Source organism: Chrysochloris asiatica, unplaced genomic scaffold (assembly GCF_000296735.1).
Source record: "Chrysochloris asiatica unplaced genomic scaffold, ChrAsi1.0 scaffold00073, whole genome shotgun sequence".
Taxonomy (NCBI): domain Eukaryota; kingdom Metazoa; phylum Chordata; class Mammalia; order Afrosoricida; family Chrysochloridae; genus Chrysochloris; species Chrysochloris asiatica.
In genome coordinates this window covers 7,639,503-7,660,914 of record NW_006408591.1, presented here as the reverse complement: position 1 = coordinate 7,660,914, position 21,412 = coordinate 7,639,503, and the positions used below count along the sequence as shown (strand labels likewise).

Genomic DNA, 21,412 nt, shown 5'->3' with positions numbered 1-21,412 from the left:
GACATGTGTCTGTCCTTGTATTAAAGTATTATAAACATTTTCTCCAGCTATATATCATGAATTTTTCAGTAATGATGTCATTTATAAACAGGATTTTTTTTTTTTTAAACATATAACATGGTTGCTTTTTTACCCTATGGTTAGTGTTTTGGTGTCCTGTTTAAGAAATACTTATATATTCCTATGCCATGAAAAGTTCTACTAGGTTCCCTTCTGAGAATATTTTACATTTTTTATACACAATCTTGAATTGACCTTTATCCACCAGAATTCCTAAATGAATGGCAACAGTAAGCAATGATAAAGTAGAGCAATAGGAATCCTCACACAAGTGTAGAAACAAAGCTCACTTCCATCGGGTTGATTCTGACACATGATAACTTTATGGGAGAGAGTAGAACTGCCCTAGGATTTCCAAGATTGGCACATTTGATCTGTGAGTTTAAAACAAACTTTCTGAGGTAATGACAAATTCATTTTACTTTTGTCCCCCCAAATATTTGAGCATCAGGATTGTCAAAGAACACTTAATATTTAGTATAACAGTAAGAAATGTAAAAATTGGGGGCGGGTCACAGTTTTCAAAAGGAAGTCATTGGAGATCAGTTTACTGCAAACCAAACATACTAAACAGTGAGTCACACTCCTGATATGCATAAGTATTAGTAACCAACAAGTACTCCAGAAATGGCAGACACTACACAATGGGTATTAATAAATTAAAGGTACTTCCAAAATAAAGGAGAAAGCAAACAGCAATTAAAGGATGAAATAACCATCACCACCAAAATAACTCAGAGAGCATGAAGTGAACAAAACCAGAGACGTCTCCCCCAATGCGTTCATCAGGGTATTCTGTGGGTTTTATTTTCTTAAAACAAAAAAGGGAAACATCTTTCTTAAAACAAAAAGAAAAACATCTTTCTCCTGCGTACACCATTAGATTTATTACAATAATTCCTCTAACCCATTCTAAATATTAATATTTTACCCTTTCAAGAGAAGGGCCTGGAAAAGAAAATAATAGCAAACATTTCTTGAGATTTAAAACCAGGTCCATTTAGGCCACACAAATTAGGATAAAAGCCATCTACCACCAAATCTTTCCTCACATTCAAAATAACATGACCACAATGAGCAGTTTCAGGGAATAATCACCTTTGCAAAGCCCTCCTGAAGATGACGATAACAGCTGTTATCTTATTAATTTATTTTACAACTAGAACATAAAATGGCTTATTTTAAAAATAAAAAAAGAAAGGTAGAATCTGTGCAATGTTAACAGTTACAACAGAATTTTTACGAGAGTTACAATATTTTGTTACAATAATACTTTGCAGGAATGTTGATGTTTTTGGCCATAGAATTGTAGATGGGGTTTGAGAAAGAAATATGAAAAAAGTGTGTTCACCAGGTACATTTCAAGTCATTTTTAAGCAGCATAATGCTCACTAACAAGATGCGCTCAAAAGCAAAGATTGATCACATTTTTGTTAAAAAAACTTAGTCTTAAAGGAGTCCTTTGTAAGAAAAATCACTTGTAAAATATAACCTTGTGTAGACTTCAAAAACAGGTCATACAAAAAGTTTCCAAAAAATAAATTAGATAATTAAAATGTGTTTTTTTCAGCAGAACACGACACTAGGCTGTCCTCACTGACTGAGTCATTATTGTTGTTATGTGCCGTGGAGTCGGTTCTGACTCATAGCGACCCTGTACAGGGTTTCCGAGGTTGTAAATCTTTACGGGAACAGAAAGCCTTATCTTTCTCCCATGGAACAGCTGGTAGTGTCGAACTGCTGACCATGAGATTAGCAGCCCTATTCTTAACCACTATGCTACCAGAGTTCCTGAGGCCATTATTACTGCTTTTATTGTAACTTGGATCATTTTTCTCTAGCCACAGTTCAGTCAACAGTTGTGGCTTTGGTCCCCAAGCGCATTTTGTATTGGCTAGGATCACAAAAGACAGGATGGTGGACATGAACTACTTTTACTTCTGAAAGTCTTCAAACCTGCCTGCACCACTTTGTTAAAGAGATCCACATCCTCGAGTCCCCAGGCCTGGATGGAAACATCAAAGCCACCTACTCGGACAACATCGCCCTTATAAATACAAGTTATATCAAACCCATAGTTTCTCCAGAAGCCAGGTTTTTTTTTTGTTTGTTTGTTTGTTTGTTTTTCTGGTGTTTGTTTTTTAGTAAAGGCAAAATTGTTGTCACTGGAAACTTTCCCACTATAAACAATCTTTGGATGGTACTGACTAAAGATGATTGGAAAGTATATCTATTAGTCCTGAACTGTATTTGCTCAACATCTTTACAGGATCTCTGTAGTAAATACGAGGTCAACATCACAAAAGAAGAGTAAACCTTCATTATTAAACAGGGAAGATCCTACTTCCATGGCTAGGGCTCTTGAAAATTCTCCAGACACAGGCAGAACCTGCATGCCAGCCTTAGGGTACTTAATGCGATAATCTCTCACCGATTCAACTTGTTTGTCCTTGTCAGGGTTGGAGTCTGAATTGAAAAGCAGAACGACAAGCTTGACATTCAGATTTGGAACGAGACAGGTCTTTTCAAAGTTTCCCATGAAACTTGCAAACATATCAAAGCATCCGGACAAAGGAATCCATATGTTTATCTTCTTATCTTTGGGCTCTTAGTGCTCATTTTTTGACCCAAGGAGGCAAAATGGAACAAGCTTCTTGAGGGAATTCTAGAGAAAGGACAAGGACCCAGATTCTTGGTTAATTTTGTTGGCCAATTCCTTTGCGTCCAGTTCCTGGTTCTATACAAACTGGATCTTGCTAAAAGTTTGCTGCAGGTAGGTGTGCCTTCTCACTGGGACCATCATCTTCTTCCCTTTGTGTTTCTTATACAGAACCAGCAGTCTAAGATATACTTGGCTCCGAACATAGGGTTGACTCGACAATAGCCATACTGTATTTCCTTGAAGTCCATAATGTGCCCCCTGAAGACTGCACATTTTTGTGGAAGCTGACTGCCACATCCCACTGCCACAGAAGGGCAGGTAGATTCAAAACTCTTCCCTTTTGTTTAGCAGTGAAACACTTTAAAATGATCCCACCAAATCTGCTCACTCACTGGTGATGGTGGTGCTGTTGAGTGTTGTTTAATTGATTCCAATTCAAGACAACCCTGTATGTGGTGTCCAAGGAGTGGCTCAATGACTTTTGAACTGCCAACCTTGTGGTTAGTAGCCCAGTGCTTATCTACAGTGCCATACCAGGAATTGAACTATTTTTGTAATATCTTCTCTTTTTTATTATGGAGACAATATATATATATATGACACACGATTTTCCAACAATTTCTACATGTATGATTCAGTGACATTGAATACCTATTTTCAGTTATTCAACAATTCTCATTATTTTTTACCAAATTAGTCAACCACTGTTAACAAATTTAGTAGGTGCATAGGCAGAAACACTTTCTCTGAGTTTAAACCATGCAGTATTGTCTTGCTTTGATCAAATCATTGTTTCTCAGTCTATGTTCTAACACACAACAATGATGTGTTCTGGTATCCTCTTTCTGCCTAATTTTATCCATAATGTGTTGTGATTTGCACAGTCAAATGACTGCATAGTCAATAAAACACAGGTAAATATCTTTCTGGTAAACTCTGTTTTCATTCAAAATCCATCTGACATAGTAGTGATATTCCCATTCCATGTCCTCTACTGTAACCAGCTTGTCTTTCAGGAAATTCCCTGTTGTATTGTTGCAAACATTTCTGAATTATCTTTAGAAAAATCTTACTTAAATCTTATAATAAGGATGTTGGACAATAATTTCCATTTTCTGTTGAATGGCATTGCTATGGAATGGACACAGATATCGATCTCTTCTACTTAGTTTGCAAAGAATCTATCTCCCAACTTTCTTGGCATCAATTAGCATTTCCAGATTTTATTCTAGGTGCCATATCATTCTACTCTGACTCATAGTGACCCTCTACACAACAGAACAAATGCTTCCTGGTCCTGTGCCATCCTCACAACTGTTATGTTTGAGTCCAATGTTGCTGCTGCCTTGGCAGTCCATCTCATTGTGGGCCTTACTCTTTTACGTTGACATTCCATTTTACCAAATTTGATGTCTTCCTCCAGGAATTGGCCCCTCCTGATAATGTGTTCAAAATATAAGACATGAAGTCTCTCTACCCTTGCTTCTGTGAGAATTCTGGCTGTATTTCTTTCAATACAAATTTCTTTGCACTTCTGGCAGACAGTGACACAGTATTCTATATAACACTATAATTCAAAAGCATTGATTCTTCTCCAGTATTCCTTATTCATTTTCCAACTTTCACACATATATGAAGCAATTGAAAATACCATGGCTTGGGTTACTCTCCTTAGTTCTCAACCTTTTCACTTTAACATTTTAAAGAGGTCTTTTGCAGCAGATTTGCATAATGCAATACATCCTTTGATTTCTTGACTACTCCTTCCATGAGCATTAATTGAGAATCCAAGCACACACAGTCTTTGATAACGTCCATCTTTTCTCTGTTTATCATACTATTTATTGGTCCACTTTGAGATGCAATTCATATAAAGGCTGTAGTTTCTGAACTTCTTCAGTAAGTGTTTCAAGTCTTCTTCTCTTCCAGCAAGCAAGGTTGTGTTATCTGTATATCTCAGAATGTTAATGAGTCTTCCTCCAGACCTGATGCCATGCTCTTTTTCATAACAACTAGCTCTTTGATTATTGATCAACATACAGATCAAGTAAATATGGTGAATGGAGACAACCCTAGTGCATACCTTTCTTGAGTTTGAGCAATTCTGGGTACTCTCTTGTTCTGCTTGAAGGACTGGCTCTTAGTCTATGTACAGGTTTTTCATCAACACGAATTGTTGTTGTTGTTGTTGTTGTTACGTACTGTGGAGTTGGTTCTGACTCATTCAGAGGCTGAAAATCTTTATGGGAGCAGAAAACCTCATCTTTCTCCCACAGAACGGCTGGTAGTTTCAAACTGCTGACCTTGAGGTTAGCAGCCCGATTTGTAGCCACTACACTACCAGAGCTCCTTATCAACACAAGTAGGTCTATAATACTCATTCTTCAATATATTATCTAGGTTATTTTAATCCACATAGTCTAATGTCTTTGCATAGTCAATAAAGCACAAGTATACATATTTCTGGTATGTTCTGATTTTTGTTGAGATTCATACGACCTCAGCAAAGATATCACATCCTCTTTTGAATCTGGCTTAGATTCTAGCAGCATCCTGTTAATGTATTGTTGTAATTATTATTGAATTATTTTTAACAATATTTGCTTGCATAAAATAGTAATGATATTGTTCAATGATTCCTGAATTCTGTTGCATCACTTTTCTTTGCAATGTGTACAAATATTTATTTTTTCTAATCATTTGGCCAAATTTGTTAGCATAGAGTTGTGAGGGTCTCCAGTGCTACATCAGTTTGTTGAATCATTTCAATATATAGTCCATTGTCTTTTGCCAATATCAGCAGCACAGCTTGTGCCTCTTCCTGAATACCATCAATTGTTGATCATATGTTAGCTATTGAAATAATTAAACATCAGCCAATTGATTTTGACATGGAATCTCTGTGTATTCCTGCCACATTCTTTGGATTCTTCCTGCTTCATTTAATATTTCCCCATTTGTTGTTTTTAAGTGTCATTGAGTTAGTTCCAACTCATAGCAACCCTATATAGAGTTTCTGAGGAACAGCTGGTGAGTTTGAACTGCCAACCTTGTGGTTCAAACTGACTTTGCTTTCCAGTGCATTAATGCACAGTGCCGGCCATACCAGAAGTCCATATTTCCCCACAGAATCCTTTAATATTGCAAACTAATACTTGAATTTTTTCTTCCTTTCTTTCACCTTAATAAGTGCTGGGTGTATTTTTCCCTTTTTTGCTTTCTAACTCCAGGTTTTTGCAATGTTTCATTTTAATACTTGACTTTCTCATTTTGACCTTGCCTTTGAAGTTTTCTGTTTAGCTCTTTTACTTCATCATTTCTTCCAGTTGTTTTAGCTTCTTTGTACTTTCAAGAGCAAATTTCAGAATATTTTTTACATCCATTTTGGTCTTTTATTTCTTTCATGTCTTTTTAATGAGCTTTTGGTTTCTACATGGATGATAATCTTAGCTTCTTCCCAAAACTCTTTTAGTCATTAGTGTCTAATGCATCAAATCTATTTTTGAATTGGTCTTTAAATTCAGGGATATATTCAATTTTATTGTTTGAGTTTCTTGCACTTGCTTTTATTTTTTTTTTTAGCTTCAGTTTGAAACAGTAAATGAGCCATTGATGTTCTGTTCCACAGTTGGACCCTGGCATTTTGACTGATGTTATTGAGCTTCTTAATCATCTCTTACAACATATGTAGTCAGTTTGATTATTGTATTTTCCATCTGGTGAGGTCAACTTGTATAGTTGCCACTTATGTCATTGAAAAAAGATATTTGCAATAAATAAGTCACTGATCTTACAAAATTCTATCATAGGATCTCCAGCATCATTTCTACAATGAAGGTCATATTTTCCAACTACTTATCTTTCCTCTTTGTTTCTAACTTTTGCATACTGATCACCATTAATTATTAACACATGTAGATTGAATATTTGATCAGTATCAGACTAAAAAAGTTGGTGGTGGTTAGTAGAAATCTTTGGTTCTATCATCACTGGCATTAGTATTGATGTGTAAATTTGAATAATAATGATATTAACTGTTCTTTCTTGTGTTGTTGTTGGTGGTTATGTGCCGTGGAGTCATTTCTGACACATAGTGACCTTTTAAAAGGTTTCAAAGACTCTAAATGTTTACATGAGCAGAAAGCCTCATCTTTCTCCCACAGAACCACTGTAGTTTCAAGCTACTGACCTAGAGATTAGTAACCTAACTCGTAATTACTATGCTACCATAGGCAGCATTGTATTTTAAGATAGATCTTGAAATGCTTTTTGACTATGAATGTGATGCCATCCGTCTTCATTTTGTCATTCTTGCCATAGCAAATTGTATGTTTCAAAAGAGCCAATACTTGTCCACTCATGCCTAGGATATCCACTTCATTTTTAACATCTTCCAGTTTTTCTATAAAACTCCATCTACATCATTATGGTAAACTCTACTTTAAGGAGGCACCACTTTCTCAGTTATGTATGAAGTGACTTCAAACCTGAGGGGCTTATCTTCCAGCACTATATCTGATAGTGTTACATTGCTAGCCATAAGATTTTCAGTAACTAACCACTCAGAAGTGGTCAGACTATCCTTCTTTATAATCTTAGTCTGAAAGCTCCACTGAATTCTGTCCACCATAGGTAGACCTGCTGGTAATTTAAATAACGGTGGCATGGTTTCCTACATCATAGCATCACATAAGCCATCAGAGTACACCAAAGTTACAGAGTAGTGTTGGTAACTGAAGTTGATACTTTTTCAGTTTCTGGAGCTTTGCTTTCCACTATTGCCTACAGTGTAGTTTGTACTTCTTCAATACCCTTTGTTCTTTATCATAAGTTATATCTTGAAATGCTACCTCTTTTTTTTTTAATACAGTGACTTTGTATATTCTTTCTATCTTCTTTTGATGTTTCCAATATTGTTCAATATTTTCACCCATAGAATGCTTCAATATTGCAACACAGCTTTAATTTTCTTTAGCTCTTTCAACTTGAGAAATGCTTAGCATGCATGCTCTTTCCATTTTGTTTTCAAACTCCAGGTTTGAGCATATTTCATTAGAGCCACCTTTTGAAATCTTCTGTTCAGCTTCTTGCTTTATCATTTCTTCCATTCATTTTAGCTTCTCTAAGTACTAGAGCTCAAAAACCCTATGCAGTCTTACAATGGTTCAGAACTGACTCGACAGTATTTACCAAGTACTAGACACAGTTTCAGAGTCTTTTCTGATTTCCATTTTGGTGCTTTCTTTCTTTCCTGTATTTTCAACAACCTTTTACTTTCTTCATTTATTTATGTCCTTTACTATCCCACAATTCATTTAGTCTTCAGTCATTTCTATTTAATGTATCAAATGTTTTCTTGGAATGGTATATAAATTTACATGGAATATGCTAGCATTCATTTTTTGGCTATAATGGATTGCTTTTAATTTTCACTAGTTTCCTGAGATGGTGTATAAATGTAGGAGGGATGTACTAACACGTACACTTTGACTTTCATGAGCTAGTTTTCATATTCTTCAGTTTCAACTAGAACTTGAATATAAACTATTGATAACCCATTCTATAGTCATCCCTTGGCTTAGTTCTGACTTATGATACTGAGTTTCTTTATTATATCTTTCCACTCATGTAGTCCATTTGTTTTTTGTATATCCCATCCAATGAAGCCTATGCTTGACTAAGGGCTAGTGGATCTACTTCAGTAGGAGATTGTCTATTCTTCTCTCCCACCAAGCCACCAAGTGGGTACAAACCAACAACATTTCTATTTGCAGCCTAACATTATACTGTTGCACCAGGCTTTTTATTCAAGTAAACTTACTGCCATCAAGTTGATTCTGATTTCTAGTGACCCTATAGAACATACTAGACCTGCTCTTTTAGATTCTATTATCTTTCAATTTCATTTCTATAAATGGACTCTCATCTATTAGATTGTCATACTGTGGTGGCTTGTGTGTTTCTGTGATTGTGGGACTACACCATAGATATTTTAAATACTAGCAGGTTCACCCACAGTGGAGAGGTTTCAGAAGAGCTTCCAGATGAAGACAGACTAGGAAGAAGGAGGGACAGAATACTTCCAAATACTTAGTCATTGAAAAGCTTATGAAAATCAGTAGCACACTGTCAGTTATAGTGTTGGAAGATGAGTCCCTCAGGCTAGAAGGTACTATAAATGCAACTGGGGAAGAGCTACCTTCCCAGAGGCAGCTAGAGTAGACCATGATAACAGAATGGAGTAAAGCCTTCAGGACTTCACTAATTTGCTAATTAGGCACAAATAAAATGAAGAGAAACAGCTACTAATAATCATAACATGGAATGCATGAAGTATGAATCTAGGAAAATTGGAAATTGTCAAACATGAAATGGAACACACAAACATCAATATCCTAGACATTAGTAAGCTGAAATGGACTGGTATTGGCTATTTTGAATCAGACAATCACATGATTTACATTGCCCAGTACTAAAAATTGAAGAGGAATGGCATTTAATTCATCATCAAAAAGAACATATCAAGATCTATCATGAACTACAATGCTACCTGTGATAGGATAATATCCATGCACCTACAACAAAGATGAGTTAATACCACTATAATTCAAATTTATGCACCAACCACTAAAGCCAGTGAGGATAAAATTAAAGAACTTGCCAAATTCTTCAGTCTGAAACTGATCAAATAGGCAAGTAAGATGTATTGATATTAACTGGTGATTGTAACACAAAGGTTAGAAAAAAAGAGGAAGGTTCAATGGTTGGTAAATATGGCCTTGGTGATAGAAACAATGTTGGATATTACATGATAGGATTTTGTAAGACCAAGTACTTCCTCATTGCAAATGCAACATAAAACATGACTGTACATATGAACCTCAACAGATGGAGTACACAGAAATCAAATAGAAAACATTTTTGGAAAGAGATGGTGGAAAGACTCCATATCATCAGCCAAAGCAAGACCAGGGCTAGACTATGGAACAGACCATAAATTGCTTTTATGCAAGTTCAGGATGACACTGAGGAAAATGAAAACAAATCCACAAGAGCCAAAATATGTCCTCAAATATATCCCACCTGAATTTAGAGATCATCTGAAGAACAAATTTGATGCATTAGACACTAAACACTAAAGACCAAAAGACTTGTTGGTGACATTAATATCATATAGGCGGAAAGAAAAAGGTCATTAAGAAAAAAAAGAAAGAAAAGACCTAAATGGAGGTCAGAGGACACTCTGGAACATACTTTCCAGTGTAGAGATGCTAAAGTAAATGAAAGAGGGGAAGCGGTACAAGAGCTGAACAGAAAATTTGAAAGATCATCTTGAGAAGACAAAGTCAAATATTATAATAAAATATGTAAAGTTGAGAACAAACAAGATGGTGGATCAGGTGGAATTGCAGTGAAGAGCTATGTCAGCAACAACACAGAATACCAGACCAAGAAGGCTCAGGGGATGGTCCCAGAACTCTGAAACACATATAAAGGAATATTTAGAAGGTTGGAAAGCTTACAGTTAGAAGAATTTGTAGCAGAAGCAAGAAATCCATTGTTTTCTAATTCAAGATGCTCAAGTGCTCCTGGAGCTGCCATCTTGGGCGAGACCAAGAGGGAGAAGGATCAGAGCAGCCACAGATGCCTGACAGAACATCAGAGATAAAGGTGTGGACATTTTTTTTTTTTTTTTTTTTTTGGTATCTGTTCATTGGTCTCTCACTGTCTGTGCACCTCCATTCTGGTGACTAGAGGGGGTGCCAGAACAAGTGGACACCCCCACCCCCACCCCCCCGGAGGGTTCTACTACATATGCAAACAGATCTCCTTGAAATTCAAAGTGACAATTTCCACTTCAAACCAAATGGCCACAGCTGGCTGTGAACTGTTTATCACTAGGAAGAATACCAGAACGGGGTTTGTGGAGCAGGACAGGCTAAAAAGGAAATAGGTTGAAAATTGAACCTTAAGTTATGTTACAATGACCAACAATGGAATCTTGAAATTCTCAGGAAGAAGAGTGAAAGGGAAGACGATCTCCTGACCACATGTACCTGGAGGCAATCAGAAAGCATAAAAAATACCAAAATACACACCCATCTAAGTAATAAGGCCACAGATAACTCCTGACTATGCCAAAAAAGAGAAGCAGATGACTATTTCAGCAAATGTCTAGAAATGAGATAAAGTGATTGAGGCAAATGAGCTGGAAGTAGACATACACTCCATACTGTAAGATGGGCAGGCTTTGGAAATGTCTGAGAAGGAATTCAGAAAACTGATTATAAAATGTATCAAAACACTATATAATGAAGTTGAGAAAAATAAGGAAGTCAGGAAAGCACTACAGGAACTATCAAATAAAATAGATACATCATAGGAAATAATTCTAAGCCTACAGAAAGAGGTCCAAATGATTAATAATAGAATATCAGAAACGGACAATATACTGAAAAGGCAAAGAAGTAGAATTGGAAAGATAGAAGCCAGAACTAGTGAGCTAGAAGATAAATCTCTTAACACTACTAAGATAGAAGAGCAATAGAGGATTAAAAAAATTAGAAGAAGGCCTATGATTCATGTTGGACAACATGAAGAGGATTAATTTAAGAATTATCAACAATCCAGAACAGGAAGAATCACACAAGGAGATAGTTGAAGATCTGGAAGAAAAATTTCCTAACATCCTGAAAACCTAAAAGATAAGCATTAAAGAAGCTAAATGAACCCCAGGGAGGATAGACCCTAAAAAACAATCACCAAGACATATATTAATCAAGTTCTCCAAAATCAAAGATAAGGACATAATCCTGAAAGTAGCTAGGGAATAGAGAAGTGTAACATACAAAGGAAAGCAAATTAGATTAAACTTGGATCTCTCAACAGAAACCACGTAGGCAAAAAGGCAATGGGGAGACATAAATAAAACCCTGAAAGAAAATAACTGCCACCCAGCAAAGCTGTCAATCAAATACTATGGTGTAATCAAAACATCACAGGATAAACAGAAGCTAAAGGATTTTGCCAAAGCCAACCCTTTCGTGAAAAACATCCTAAAGGAAGGTCTGTGGACTGAGAACCAACAAGAATAGACAATGACTAGAGAATGATGTACGTGGCAGCATCACCCTGAACTCAATCAACAAATGGAAGAGTCAAGAACAGAATAAAATTATAAGAACAGAGGATCTGGGAGGTCAGTCTATGACCAAAACAATTACAATGTGAAACACATTAAACACACAGGAACAGAGATCCAGGTGGTGGGAAGCTCAGATAGATTTTGGGATAAAATAGACTGTCTTAAGTGGAGGGAAGAATTAATGGAATATAAAGTAACCACAAAAATGGGAATGGATGGGGGTTTAGTTAGGGTGTTGGGGAGGGCAATACAAGAAGGGAGAGGAGGTGGAAGGAAAATATAGATAGGGGAACACTGAGACAGGTTTTCATGGGCTAAATGTGACAAAGGTAAATAGTAATGCACGTTCAACCTTGAAATAACAGGGCTCTGGGATACTGGGATTTAGGTATAGCTTGAAGAGGGAAAATAATACTAAAATGCTTGACAGTCTTATGAATATTAGTTTCCCTTGCCCACTATTGTAAAATTGACACTTGAGTGGGATAGAAAGGAATGTTGGGAAACATGATTAGAGAACACTTGTAAGCCTGTCTTTAGTCTAAAACTAATTGGAATACCTAAAGGGGGTTCTACAACTTGCCCAATGAAATAGGCCTATTGCAAAGCCTTTACAGAGTATGGGACCTTAGGTGGAATCCTGAGTCCCATCCAGAACCTTGTGAGGTGGGACATTCCCACTAGAAAGGACAAGCAGACCAGCCTGGAACAGCTACAGTGACCGAAGATACATCTTCAAAGAAAGATTATCAGGAAAAAAACAAAACAAAAATGTCAGCATGACTGGCTACTACAAGAATAAGCAAGCTGTTCACCAGGAAGACATTAAGGCAAGCAATCAAGTTCCTTCAGGACAAATTCCCCTCTAAGACTCAAAGGGAACACAAAAACAAGCATGTAATTGATTTCCATTGACCTGGAGATGAGAGAGAGAAGAGAAAGGACTGGTTGGTCCAAATTGTGGTGAGACCTGGGGACACTTGAGCCCATGGGCAAGAATATAACAACAGAGGACTAGAGCTGAGAGTGAAGCATCCAGCTGATATGAAATGAGGGGAGATTCACAAGAACACTCAAATTTGCAGACAGTACCCATTTGACCTACCTCGATGGCTCATAATCAGAACTTGACTAGAGGAAGATTACACACAAAAACACACACCACATTTTTTTTTTTTTAAAGGAAACAAGGGTAAATTGCTACAGTTTGATGAACCTGACCTATACTCAGAGATGTTGTTACTCTAAATACCAACAGAAAGGGAAGGAGTCTTCACATCAAGTATCAAAGCTATCCCCTCTGTACCCAGGGTAGATAGGGACGAGCAACTTAGACACTGGCTACCTAAAATGAGGGGGCGATAAAGGTACGAAGTGACTGGCTTACAAAGTTTAAAGAGGGAGTTTAGTTTAAAAGTATGGGGGGAAAGAAAGAGTCACCACTGAACAGATTTCATCTGAAAAAAGAAGGGGATAAGATTCGTATGATTACATAGTGAATGATTGTTATCATGACTAATTGCGACTGTCACAATTGTATAGGTAAAAGTTTTGTAACAGAAACAGGGGACCTTACAGTCCAGAAACAGAGGACCTGAGGACCATCAAGGGAGAAGCACACTAGCAGAATGCAGGACCTTATCCCGAGAAGCAGCAATGCCAGAATCGTAGACAGAGATGGGGTCATGGAGAGAGGGAGTGTCTGAGGACTCTAGATTTATGGGAAGAGAGGGACTAAGAGCTGGTAGCCAGGAGGCAGACTTGCAGAATGTGCCCTTGTAGATGTAATTTATTATATATGCCTGAGTGTTTCTTTGTTGTTGTTTGTTTATTTTCTAAAACTAAAGTGAATAGAGAGAAATACTGTTAACTGATGGTACATGGAGGGGATTATAATCATTGTAATGAAACAAGATGTATGATTTGTTGAATGTAAAACTGGTGATCTGCCTTGTAGACTTTCACTCAAACCACAATGAAAACCTTAAAAAAATATATGTGTACAGATCTGGAGTTAGGAAACCAAAAGGAAAGAACACGTCAGCATTTATCAAGCTGAATGACCTGAAGAAAAAAAAAATCAAGCCTGGACTTGAGGTATTGAAGGAATCTATGGGCAGATATTGGATGAGGCAGAAAGCATCAAAAGAAGATGGAAGGGATACTCACAGAGGTTGCAATAAAAATAAATGGTTGATATTCAACCATTTAATGAAGTAGCATATGATCAAGAACCAATAATCCTAAAGGAAGCAGTTCAAGGTGCATTGAAAGTATTGGCAAAGAACAAGGCTCCAGAAGTTGATGGAATACAAATTGAAATCTTTCAACAAACTGAAGAAGCAATGGAGGTACTCACTCATACCAGAAAGATGTTTACCTCTGTTTTATTGACTACACAAGTATTTTTTGATTGTGTAGATCACAGCAAGCTATATACAATATTGTGAAATATGAGTATTCCAGAACACTTAATGGTGCTCATAAGGAACCTGTACATAGACCAAGGAGCACTTGTTCAAATAGAACAAGGGAATACCAAATGGTTTAAAATTAGGAAAGGTGTGTGCCAGGGTTTTATTCTTTCACCATAATTATTCAATCTGTATAATGAACATAATCTGAGAAGCTTGATTATATGTAGAAAAATGTGGAATCAGAATTGGTGACAGACTCATTAACCAGCTGTGATATGTAGATGATAAAACCTTGCTTGCTGAAAGTGAAGAAGACTTAAAATACTTACTGATGAAGATCAAAGATCACAGCCTTCAGTATGGGTTGCATCTCAATGTAAAAAAAAAAAACAAAACACACCCAAAATCCTCACCAATGGACCAACAGTCAGCACCCATATCAATGGAGAAACTATTGAAATAGTCAAAGACTTTGTTTTGCTCAGAACAACTATCAACTCATCAAGTCATCTTTTAAGAAATCAAATGATGTATTAGGCAAATCTGCTGAACAACACCTATTTAAAATATTGAAGAGCAAAGATGTCAGTTTGAGGACTAAGGTGTACTTGAAAGAAGCCATGGTATTTTCAATAACTTCATATGCATGTGAACTTGTGTAATGAATAAGGGAAACTTTATTAATATTGATACATTTGAGCTATCATATAGGAGGAGAATAGTGAAAATACTATGGACTGCCAAAAGACCCAAGCAATCTGTGTTGAAAGAAGTACAGCCAGAGTACTCCTTGGAAGTCAGGATGGCCAAACTTTGCATCTCATACTTCAGACATATTGTCAGGAAGACCAGTCAATGGAGAAAGATATCATGTTTGTTAAAGTGAAAGGTCAGAAAAAAGGGGAAGATCCACAATGAGATGGATTGGCATAGTGGTGGCAGCTTTGAGATTGGGAGTAACAATCATTGTGAGGTTGGCCCAGTACCATGCAGTGTTTCCTTCTTTTGTCCATAGGGTTGCTATGAATCAATACGGACTCAATGGCACCTAACAACAAACTTTTTGAAGCCCTCTATATATCACTGATACATATATATATATATATATATATATATATATATAAACATAGAGTGCAATGATAAGAATTATTAAAATATATCCACATTTTGATATAAGAAAAAATTTAAAAGAATATATTTCATTTGGAAAACTTTAAAATCAGGGAAAATTAATCTGTGATAGTAAATGTCATGCAGATGATACTATTTTAGAGTATTAATTTTGACTGGGGGGATATTAAAGAAACTTTCGGTGATGACATTGCTTTTTTTTTTTTTTTTTCTTTTATGAACTTCATCAGGTTGAACACTTAATATTTGCTCATGTTTTATTTTGTATGCTATGCTTCAATAAAAATGTGCTTAATATATATAAAATATTTTTCTATATGAACCAATGTATAAAATATGAACTTTTGGGCCAAATGCAAAATAAATGCATGGTTGTGTATCCACTTATAAGTCATAGTTAAGATTTTTGCTAGAGGAATCATGTGACCTCATTTACCCAAAGGGGGTAAATTGGAATTTTGGCTTCTTGTTTCATTTTGCTTTTATTCCATCAATAACACTATTGATTTATTAAGGCTTTTTTTCTGTCTCAGCAAGTCTCTGGGTGGCATATATGGTTAAGTCTTCAAATCCTAGCTAAAAGGTTGGCAGTTTGAACCCACACAAAAGTACCTTAAAATAAAAGTCTGGCAATCTGCTTCAGAAAGATCGCAGTCTTGAAAACCCTATAGTTCTAGTCTACACACATGGGCTCATCATGGGCTGGAATAGACTCAAAGGCTACTAACAACATCAATATCTTTCAGTCACAGAGTCATAAGTACAATCAATTCATATGTAGTGTTTATTACTGTAAACAATCCACCCACTAAATTTGTTTATAGCTTATAGTAATAATAAGTTAAAATTTCATGAACTGGGGCAGGTCTTGGCAAGGAAGATTTCTCTCCATGACATATTGTTTCAGGATTAAATGCTTGATTCAGGACTGTAGGATCTACTTCAGAGAGCTAACCCTATGGCTGTGAAGTTGGTGCTGACTGTTGGATAGAAACTGTCATGTATGAAAACTTGGGAACTCAATGTATTTTGTTTTCTCCTCTGTGTGGACTCTTAATGTGGCATGGACATCCACATATTTTGATAGCTGAGTTCCATGGATGAGAGGAGAACTAGTCAGAAACTGTATCACTTTGTATAACTTCATTTGGAAAATCATAGAGTATCATTTTGCCTTACTGAGTAAGTTTAGAAAAAAATACACATTAGGGTTCATTTAGATAAGACATAGACACCATCTTGTGATGGGGAAGCAGCAAAGTTTTTGGAGAGCGTGTAAGATAGGAAGTTTGTTGCAACTATTATTTTGGAAAATAACAGTTTCTATATGTTAGCTTATAATTCTCATTATCCTCTAATTTCTAACTCCTTCTACATTATAGACATCATTTGCACTATAGTCATACTATCCTTTCTGTTTCTATAACTTCTCAAACCCTTTTAATTTCAAGGTCTTAGTTCTTGCTGTATTTATTTATACATTTTGGGAAGTGGGAGAAGTGGCAGGGTGGTGATGCTATATTTTTCTCACAGATATTTCAATGGTCACATCTTTCTCATACTTCAAATCCTCAAATATAAATGACTACCTCCTTGAGAAGTCTGTACTGATAACCCTAGTTAAAGGTGACTCCCATACACTCTTTGTCATATAAGCAAATTTATTTTTTGTTTTCATAAAGCTTTTATTTTGATTAAGTTATAGTTTACATGGCAGAACATCAGTTTTGCACTCAAATAATCATATTTTGTTTCATTGCAATGATTACAATCCCATCTTTGCATGATCAGTTAACAGTATTTGCTACTATTCCCTCTTTGTTTTTGTTTTGGTGTACAAAAAAACACAAAAACATGCAGGAATATATAATAGTTTAAACAGCCAAGGGGCACATTTTTCAAGTCTGCCTTCTGCCCACCAGCATACAACCTTTCTGTTCCCATGAGTCTAGAGTCCTCAGCTGCTCTATTTCTCCATGCCATCACCTCTGCCTCCATCTGGTATCATTGCTTCTGTGGTTAGGATCCCATGTTCCACTCATGCTCTTCCTTCTTGATGGTACTATGGTCCTCTGTTCCTGGAATGTAAGATTAGCTCCTCCCCCCTTTTTGTTACACAACTTGTACCTTTACAGTTGTGACATTCAGTTAATCATGATAACAATCACTCACTATTGAATCAAAAGAATCCTATACCCATCTCCTTTCACCATACTCTTCTAGACAAGATGAAAACTATTCAGTGGGGATTCTACCTTACCTGCTCACTCTGAAACTAAACTCCCTCTTGAAAACTTGTAAGCCAGCCACTTCATGCCTTTATAACTCCCCACACACCCCCAGAGTGGGTAGCCAATGTTTCAGATATCCGTCAATATACACCCTGTGTACTGAGAGGATAGGCTTTATTTTTGACATAAAAACTCCTTCCCTCTTGGTTGGTATTTTGAGCCACTACATCCATAAATTAAGGTCAAGTTAATCAAATTATAGCAATTTACACTTGTTTTGCACATCCAATGTCTTTATCTTCCTCTAGTTGACTTCTCATCATTAAGTCAAATGGGTTCAAATGGGTACAGTCTGGAAGTTTGGGTGTTCTTGTGTATCACACATTTCCTCCAGCCCCAGTTTCATATCAGCTGAATGTTTCTCTCTCAGCTCTAGTCCCCAGTGGATAGGTCAGTGTTCATGGGCTCAGGAGTTCCCAGGTCTCCACAACTTTGAACCAATGAGCACCTCCTCTTCTCTCTCTCATCTCAAGATCTACAGGAGTTGATGGTACATGTTTGAATTCAGTCCATGTCTTCATTTTTGCCTTTCCCCAACTTCCACTCCCAAGAACAATACAGTCACCAGCGAGCTTGAAAGTCTGCAAATGTGTTCCCTTTGAGTTTCATTCTTGGAAGGGGGTTTGTCCTAAAGGGACTTGATGGCTTGCCTTGATGGCTCCCAGGTAGACGGCTTGTTTGTTCTTGTAATAGCCAAACAGTCTACTGTTAGTTTTTCTGCTGGTCTTTCTTTCAAGAAGTATCTTCTGTTCCTTTAGCTGCTCTGGGTTGGTCTGCATGTCCTTTCAAATGGGAATGCTCCATCTCAGAAGGTTCCGAATGGGGCTTAGGATTCTACATAACCCTATTTCATCTGGCAAGTTCTAGAACTCCTTTTAGGTATTCCAATCAGTTATAGGCTGAAGATGGGCTTACAAGCTTTCTGTAATGACAGTTCCTGATAGTCCTGGCTATCTCACTCAAGTTTCCATTTTACTATAGTAGGCAAGGGAAACCAATATCCATAATACAAGCAATCACCTTAATATTATCTTCCCTCTTTTATCCATTCAGACTATGCTTTGATCTCTATATCACAGAGACCTGTTGTTCCAGGCTGAAACACACATCACTATTTACCTCTGTCCCATTTAGCCAGTGCAAACCTACCTATGTGTTTCCTTATCTTTCTTGTTTTCCCACCTCCTTGTTTATTGCCCTCCTTGTTTATTGCTCTGCCCATCCTTGTATGTTGCCGTCCCCCTCACCCAAGCTATGATATTACTTTCTCCACCCTGTGCCTTACTGTCTACTCCATCCTACCATGGCAACCAACAGAGATTTTTTTCTTTCTTTCTTTTATTATGGACATCTTTTCTTAAGCTTTTACAATAATGGTCCCATACAATATTTGTCCTTTTGTGAGCAGTCAAACATCTTTACATTATTTCCCCTTCTTTACCCTTTCAGCCTGTGTCTTGATCCCTGTATTATAGATCCTTGTTTTTCTAATGCTGTTCAAACATTACAGTCTACCTGTTTTCCATTTATCTCATGTGTACCTCCCAGAGTCTTTCCCTATCTTCCCCACTCCTCTGCACTCTTCCCCCTTGTATTTTGTTGTTGTTGTTATGTGCTTTGGAGTCAGTATATTGCCTCCCTGCCCCCCCAAGTTAATGCGTGTCTATTCCCTGACCTGTGAGTTACTGTCCCCTCCTTCCCACCCCGGTAACCCTCAAAGGATAATTCTTATAGTATGGAAATCTTTTCTTTTTTTTTTTTTTTTTTTTTTTGTGTGTGTGTGTGTGTGTTTAATAATGGACTTATACAATATCTGTTCTTTTGTGCCTGACTAATTTCACTCAGCCTTATATCCTTAAGACCCATCCATGTTATGCTGTGTTTTGCAGCTTCATCATTGTTCTTCATGGTAGTATAGCATTCTATTGTGTGTATGTACCAGTTTCTTTATCCAATCTTTTGTTAATTGGCATGTGGCTAGTCTTCAGTTTTTTGCAATTGTGAATAATGCTACAATGGGCATTGCTGTGCATATAACTTCTTGCATTCTGACCTGCATGTCTTGTGGATATATACCAAAGAAGAGGATTGCTGGGTCATAACATATTTCAATTTCCAGCTTTCCGAGGAAGCACCATACCATTATCCAGAGTGGTTTATCCAATTTGAAGTCCCATCAGCAATGTAGGAGGCTATCAGTCTCTCCACATTTTTGCAGGCATTTGTTGTCCTCTGTTTGTTTGAAATTCACTGTTACTGCTAATGTGAGATGATCTCATTGTTGTTTTGTTTGCCTCTCTCTAATGGCTAATGATCTTGAACATTATTTCATATGCATGTTTGGTGCCAGAATTTCTTCCTTTATGAAGTGTCTATTCATGACCTATGCCCATTTGTTATTTGTCTTTTTCTTGTAGATGTGTTGTAGTTTTGTATAAATTTTAGAGATAAACCCCTTGTCTGATATGTGTTTGCAAAAGATGTCTTCCCAGTCTGTGGGCTCCATTTTTACTCTTTTGGTGAATTCTTTTGATGCACATAAATTTATAATTTTTGGTATGTCCCATCCATCTATTTTTTTTCTCTATTGTTTGTGTCCTTTTTGCCATGTTTCATAGTTTATGTATGTCATATATTAGAGCCCTTAATTTTGTCCCTATTTTTTCATTGATAATCTGTCTAGTTCTGGGATTTACATTTAGATCTTTAATCCATGTTGACCTAGTTTTTGTATATGGTATGAGGTATAGGACTTATTTCATTCTTTTGCAATTGATTTCCAGTTTTTCCAGCACCATTTGATGAAGAGACTATCTCTTCTCCATTTAACACATTTTGGCTCTTTGTCAAGTTCAGTAGACTGCGTGTGGATGAATTTACTTGGAGGTTCTCAAATCTGTTCCATTGATCTTTCATTTACCAATACCATTTACCAATACACAGTTTTGACCACTGTGACCTTATAATAAGTTTGAAGTCTGAAAGCGAGAGGCCTCCCACTATTTTTTTCTTAAGCAGATCTTTGCTTATCCAAGGTCTCTTTCCCTTCCAAATAAAGTTTGTGGTTGCTTTTCCATCTTTTTAAAGAATGTTGTTGGAATCTGGTTTAGGATTACATTATACATTTAGATTGCTTTGGGTAGTATTAACATTCTCACTATATTAAATCTTCCTATCTATGAGCATGGTCCATTTTTCCATTTTTGTTAATCTCTTGATTTCTTGTAGTAGTGTTTTGTAGTTTTCCTCATATAGGCCTTTTGTTTCTCTGGTTAGATTTATAACGAAACACTTTATCCTTTGGGTGGCTACTGTAAATGGTAATTTTTCCTTATTTCCTCTTCAGAGCTTTCTTTATTAATATTAGGAATCCAACTGATTTTGGAATATTGATCATGTACCCTGCCACTTTGCTGAATTTTCTAATGATTTCCAGTAGTTTTTAATTATTATTATTTTTTTTTTCTGAGTCTTTGGGATTTTCTATATACACGAACATATCATCTGCAAATAGAGTTTTACTTCTTCTTTTCTGATTTAGATACATTTAATATTCCTTTCTTGCCTTACAGCTCTGGCTAAGATTTCCAACACAATGTTGAATAGGAGTGGTGATAACAGGCATCTTTTTCTGGTTCCTGTTCACAATAGGAATGCTTTCAGTTTCTCCCCATTGAGTCAAGTTGGCTGTGGGTTTTGGACATAT

The 21,412-nt window shown here is 36.6% G+C and overlaps 1 pseudogene; it reads right to left on the bottom strand.

Moving 5' to 3' along the window:
- The window catches only part of LOC102830728, a 176,394-nt pseudogene that overhangs the window by 51,224 nt on the left and 103,758 nt on the right, over positions 1-21,412 (bottom strand).